A 7220-nucleotide genomic window follows, 5' to 3' on the forward strand; every position below is an offset into this window, starting at 1 on the left:
ATTATTGGCGAAGATACATCCGTTTGAATTTGGAAACAGAGACTTAAAACGTCGATTTCTCGAAATGACTTCGCGACTTCATATTTTCAGCTTTTGATGCAGAATCAAAATATTTAAAAAGGGCTTCATAATGTTGAAAGAAATTCTAACTTCTGACAATAATTGACGAAGATACATCCGTTTGAATTTGGAAACAGAAACTTAAAACGTCAATTTCTCGAAATGACTTCGAGACTACATATTTTGAGCTTTTGATGCAGAATCAAAATATATAAAAAGGGCTTCATAATGTTGAAAGAAATTCTAACTTCTGACAATTATTGGCTAAGATACATCCGTTTGAATTTGGAAACCGAAACTTAAAACGTCAATTTCTCGAAATGACTTCGCGACTACATATTTTCAGCTTTTGATGCAGAGTCAAAATATATAAAAAGGGCTTCATAATGTTGAAAGAAATTCTAACTTCTGACAATTATTGGCGAAGATACATCCGTTTGAATTTGGAAACAGAAACTTAAAACGTCAATTTCTCGAAATGACTTCGCGACTACATATTTTCAGCTTTTGATGCAGAGTCAAAATATATAAAAAGGGCTTCATAATGTTGAAAGAAATTCTAACTTCTGACAATTATTGGCGAAGATACATCCGTTTGAATTTGGAAACAGAAACTTAAAACGTTAATTTCTCGAAATGACTTCGAGACTACATATTTTCAGCTTTTGATGCAGAATCAAAATATATAAAAAGGGCTTCATAATGTTGAAAGAAATTCTAAATTTTGACAGAATCAAAATATATGAAAAGGGGTTCATAATGTTGCAAGAAATTCGAACTTCTGACAATTATTGGCGAAGATACATCCGTTTGAATTTGGAAACAGAAACTTAAAACGTCAATATCTCGAAATGACTTCGAGACTACATATTTTCAGCTTTTGATGCAGAATCAAAATATATAAAAAGGGCTTCATAATGTTGAAAGAAATTCTAACTTCTGACAATTATTGGCGAAGATACATCCGTTTGAATTTGGAAACAGAAACTTAAAACGTCAATTTCTCGAAATGACTTCGCGAATACATATTTTCAGCTTTTGATGCAGAGTCAAAATATATAAAGAGGCCTTCATAATGTTGAAAGAAATTCTAACTTCTGACAATTATTGGCGAAGATACATCCGTTTGAATTTGAAAACACAGACTTAAAACGTCGATTTCTCGAAATGACTTCGATACTACATATTTTCAGCTTTTGATGCACAGTCAAAATATATAAAAAGGGCTTCATAATGTTGAAAGAAATTCTAACTTCTGACAATTATTGGCGAAGATACATCCGTTTGAATTTGGAAACAGAAACTTAAAACGTGAATTTCTCGAAATGACTTCGAGACTACAAATTTTCAGCTTTTGATGCAGGGTCAAAATATATAAAAAGGGCTTCATAATGTTGAAAGAAATTCTAACTTCTGACAATTATTGGCGAAGATACATCCGTTTGAATTTGGAAACAGAAACTTAAAACGTCAATTTCTCGAAATGACTTCGAGACTAGATATTTTCAGCTTTTGATGCAGAATCAAAATATATAAAAAGGGCTTCATAATGTTGAAAGAAATTCTAACTTCTGACAATTATTGGCGAAGATACATCCGTTTGAATTTGGAAACAGAAACTTAAACCGCCAATATCTCGAAATGACTTCGAGACTACATATTTTCAGCTTTTGATGCAGAATCAAAATATATAAAAAGGTGTTCATAATGTTGAATGAAATTCTAACTTCTGACAATTATTGACGAAGATACATCCGTTTGAATTTGGAAACAGAAACTTAAAACGTCAATTTCTCGAAATGACTTCGAGACTACATATTTTCAGCTCTTGAAGCAGAGTCAAAATATATAAAAAGGGCTTCATAATGTTGAAAGAAATTCGAACTTCTGACAATTATTGGCGAAGATACATCCGTTTGAATTTGGAAACAGAAACTTAAAACGTCAATTTCTCGAAATGACTTCGAGACTACATATTTTCAGCTTTTGATGCAGAATCAAAATATATAAAAAGGGCTTCATAATGTTGAAAGAAATTCTAACTTCTGACAATTATTGGCGAAGATACATCCGTTTGAATTTGGAAACAGAAACTTAAAACGTCAATTTCTCGAAATGATTTCGAGACTACATATTTTCAGCTTTTGAAGCAGAGTCAAAATATATAAAAAGGGCTTCATAATGTTGAAAGAAATTCGAACTTCTGACAATTATTGGCGAAGATACATCCTTTTGAATTTGGAAACAGAAACTTAAAACGTCAATTTCTCGAAATGACTTCGAGACTACATATTTTCAGCTTTTGATGCAGAGTCAAAATATATAAAAAGGGCTTCATAATGTTGAAAAAAATTCTAACTTTTGACAATTATTGGCGAAGATACATCCGTTTGAATTTGGAAACAGAAACTTAAAACGTCAATTTCTCGAAATGACTTCGAGACTACATATTTTCAGTTTTTGATGCATAGTCAAAATATATAAAAAGGGCTTCATAATGTTGAAAGAAATTCTGACTTCTGACAATTATTGGCGAAGATACATCCGTTTGAATTTGGAAACTGAAACTTAAAACGTCAATTTCTCGAAATGACTTCGAGACTACATATTTTCAGCTTTTGATGCAGAATCAAAATATATAAAAAGAGCTTCATAATGTTGAAAGAAATTCTAACTTCTGACAATTATTGGCGAAGATACATCCGTTTGAATTTGGAAACAGAGACTTAAAACGTCGATTTCTCGAAATGACTTCGCGACTTCATATTTTCAGCTTTTGATGCAGAATCAAAATATTTAAAAAGGGCTTCATAATGTTGAAAGAAATTCTAACTTCTGACAATTATTGACGAAGATACATCCGTTTGAATTTGGAAACAGAAACTTAAAACGTCAATTTCTCGAAATGACTTCGAGACTACATATTTTGAGCTTTTGATGCAGAATCAAAATATATAAAAAGGGCTTCATAATGTTGAAAGAAATTCTAACTTCTGACAATTATTGGCTAAGATACATCCGTTTGAATTTGGAAACCGAAACTTAAAACGTCAATTTCTCGAAATGACTTCGCGACTACATATTTTCAGCTTTTGATGCAGAGTCAAAATATATAAAAAGGGCTTCATAATGTTGAAAGAAATTCTAACTTCTGACAATTATTGGCGAAGATACATCCGTTTGAATTTGGAAACAGAAACTTAAAACGTCAATTTCTCGAAATGACTTCGCGACTTCATATTTTCAGCTTTTGATGCAGAGTCAAAATATATAAAAAGGGCTTCATAATGTTGAAAGAAATTCTAACTTCTGACAATTATTGGCGAAGATACATCCGTTTGAATTTGGAAACAGAAACTTAAAACGTCAATTTCTCGAAATGACTTCGAGACCACATATTTTCAGCTTTTGATGCAGAATCAAAATATATAAAAAGGGCTTCATAATGTTGAAAGAAATTCTAACTTCTGACAATTATTGGCGAAGATACATCCGTTTGAATTTGGAAACAGAAACTTAAAACGTCAATTTCTCGAAATGACTTCGCGAATACATATTTTCAGCTTTTGATGCAGAGTCAAAATATATAAAGAGGCCTTCATAATGTTGAAAGAAATTCTAACTTCTGACAATTATTGGCGAAGATACATCCGTTTGAATTTGAAAACACAGACTTAAAACGTCGATTTCTCGAAATGACTTCGAGACTACAGCTTTTGATGCAGAATCAAAATATATAAAAAGGGCTTCATAATGTTGAAAGAAATTCTAACTTCTGACAATTATTGGCGAAGATACATCCGTTTGAATTTGGAAACAGAAACTTAAACCGCCAATATCTCGAAATGACTTCGAGACTACATATTTTCAGCTTTTGATGCAGAATCAAAATATATAAAAAGGTGTTCATAATGTTGAATGAAATTCTAACTTCTGACAATTATTGGCGAAGATACATCCGTTTGAATTTGGAAACAGAAACTTAAAACGTCAATTTCTCGAAATGATTTCGAGACTACATATTTTCAGCTCTTGAAGCAGAGTCAAAATATATAAAAAGGGCTTCATAATGTTGAAAGAAATTCGAACTTCTGACAATTATTGGCGAAGATACATCCTTTTGAATTTGGAAACAGAAACTTAAAACGTCAATTTCTCGAAATGACTTCGAGACTACATATTTTCAGCTTTTGATGCAGAGTCAAAATATATAAAAAGGGCTTCATAATGTTGAAAGAAATTCTAACTTCTGACAATTATTGGCGAAGATACATCCGTTTGAATTTGGAAACAGAAACTTAAAACGTCAATTTCTCGAAATGATTTCGAGACTACATATTTTCAGCTTTTGATGCAGAATCAAAATATATAAAAAGGGCTTCATAATGTTGAAAGAAATTCTAACTTCTGACAATTATTGGCGAAGATACATCCTTTTGAATTTGGAAACAGAAACTTAAAACGTCAATTTCTCGAAATGACTTCGAGACTACATATTTTCAGCTTTTGATGCAGAGTCAAAATATATAAAAAGGGCTTCATAATGTTGAAAAAAATTCTAACTTTTGACAATTATTGGCGAAGATACATCCGTTTGAATTTGGAAACAGAAACTTAAAACGTCAATTTCTCGAAATGACTTCGAGACTACATATTTTCAGTTTTTGATGCATAGTCAAAATATATAAAAAGGGCTTCATAATGTTGAAAGAAATTCTAACTTCTGACAATTATTGGCGAAGATACATCCGTTTGAATTTGGAAACAGAAACTTAAAACGTAAATTTCTCGAAATGACTTCGAGACTACATATTTTCAGCTTTTGATGCAGAATCAAAATATATAAAAAGAGCTTCATAATGTTGAAAGAAATTCTAACTTCTGACAATTATTGGCGAAGATACATCCGTTTGAATTTGGAAACAGAAACTTAAAACGTCAATTTCTCGAAATGATTTCGAGACTACATATTTTCAGCTTTTGATGCAGAATCAAAATATATAAAAAGGGCTTCATAATGTTGAAAGAAATTCTAACTTCTGACAATTATTGGCGAAGATACATCCTTTTGAATTTGGAAACAGAAACTTAAAACGTCAATTTCTCGAAATGACTTCGAGACTACATATTTTCAGCTTTTGATGCAGAGTCAAAATATATAAAAAGGGCTTCATAATGTTGAAAAAATTCTAACTTTTGACAATTATTGGCGAAGATACATCCGTTTGAATTTGGAAACAGAAACTTAAAACGTCAATTTCTCGAAATGACTTCGAGACTACATATTTTCAGTTTTTGATGCATAGTCAAAATATATAAAAAGGGCTTCATAATGTTGAAAGAAATTCTGACTTCTGACAATTATTGGCGAAGATACATCCGTTTGAATTTGGAAACAGAAACTTAAAACGTCAATTTCTCGAAATGACTTCGAGACTACATATTTTCAGCTTTTGATGCAGAATCAAAATATATAAAAAGAGCTTCATAATGTTGAAAGAAATTCTAACTTCTGACAATTATTGGCGAAGATACATCCGTTTGAATTTGGAAACAGAGACTTAAAACGTCGATTTCTCGAAATGACTTCGCGACTTCATATTTTCAGCTTTTGATGCAGAATCAAAATATATAAAAAGGGCTTCATAATGTTGAAAGAAATTCTAACTTCTGACAATTATTGACGAAGATACATCCGTTTGAATTTGGAAACAGAAACTTAAAACGTCAATTTCTCGAAATGACTTCGAGACTACATATTTTGAGGTTTTGATGCAGAATCAAAATATATAAAAAGGGCTTCATAATGTTGAAAGAAATTCTAACTTCTGACAATTATTGGCTAAGATACATCCGTTTGAATTTGGAAACCGAAACTTAAAACGTCAATTTCTCGAAATGACTTCGCGACTACATATTTCCAGCTTTTGATGCAGAGTCAAAATATATAAAAAGGGCTTCATAATGTTGAAAGAAATTCTAACTTCTGACAATTATTGGCGAAGATACATCCGTTTGAATTTGGAAACAGAAACTTAAAACGTCAATTTCTCGAAATGACTTCGCGACTTCATATTTTCAGCTTTTGATGCAGAGTCAAAATATATAAAAAGGGCTTCATAATGTTGAAAGAAATTCTAACTTCTGACAATTATTGGCGAAGATACATCCGTTTGAATTTGGAAACAGAAACTTAAAACGTCAATTTCTCGAAATGACTTCGAGACCACATATTTTCAGCTTTTGATGCAGAATCAAAATATATAAAAAGGGCTTCATAATGTTGAAAGAAATTCTAACTTCTGACAATTATTGGCGAAGATACATCCGTTTGAATTTGGAAACAGAAACTTAAAACGTCAATTTCTCGAAATGACTTCGCGAATACATATTTTCAGCTTTTGATGCAGAGTCAAAATATATAAAGAGGCCTTCATAATGTTGAAAGAAATTCTAACTTCTGACAATTATTGGCGAAGATACATCCGTTTGAATTTGAAAACACAGACTTAAAACGTCGATTTCTCGAAATGACTTCGAGACTACAGCTTTTGATGCAGAATCAAAATATATAAAAAGGGCTTCATAATGTTGAAAGAAATTCTAACTTCTGACAATTATTGGCGAAGATACATCCGTTTGAATTTGGAAACAGAAACTTAAACCGCCAATATCTCGAAATGACTTCGAGACTACATATTTTCAGCTTTTGATGCAGAATCAAAATATATAAAAAGGTGTTCATAATGTTGAATGAAATTCTAACTTCTGACAATTATTGGCGAAGATACATCCGTTTGAATTTGGAAACAGAAACTTAAAACGTCAATTTCTCGAAATGATTTCGAGACTACATATTTTCAGCTTTTGATGCAGAGTCAAAATATATAAAAAGGGCTTCATAATGTTGAAAGAAATTCTAACTTCTGACAATTATTGGCGAAGATACATCCGTTTGAATTTGGAAACAGAAACTTAAAGCGTCAATTTCTCGAAATGACTTCGAGGACTACATATTTTCAGCTTTTGATGCAGAATCAAAATATATAAAAAGGGCTTCATAATGTTGAAAGAAATTCTAACTTCTGACAATTATTGGCGAAGATACATCCGTTTGAATTTGGAAACAGAAACTTAAAACGTCAATTTCTCGAAATGAT

The sequence above is a fragment of the Drosophila grimshawi genome, unplaced genomic scaffold, assembly GCF_018153295.1.
Source record: "Drosophila grimshawi isolate 15287-2541.00 unplaced genomic scaffold, ASM1815329v1 contig_1378, whole genome shotgun sequence".
Lineage (NCBI taxonomy): Eukaryota > Metazoa > Arthropoda > Insecta > Diptera > Drosophilidae > Drosophila > Drosophila grimshawi.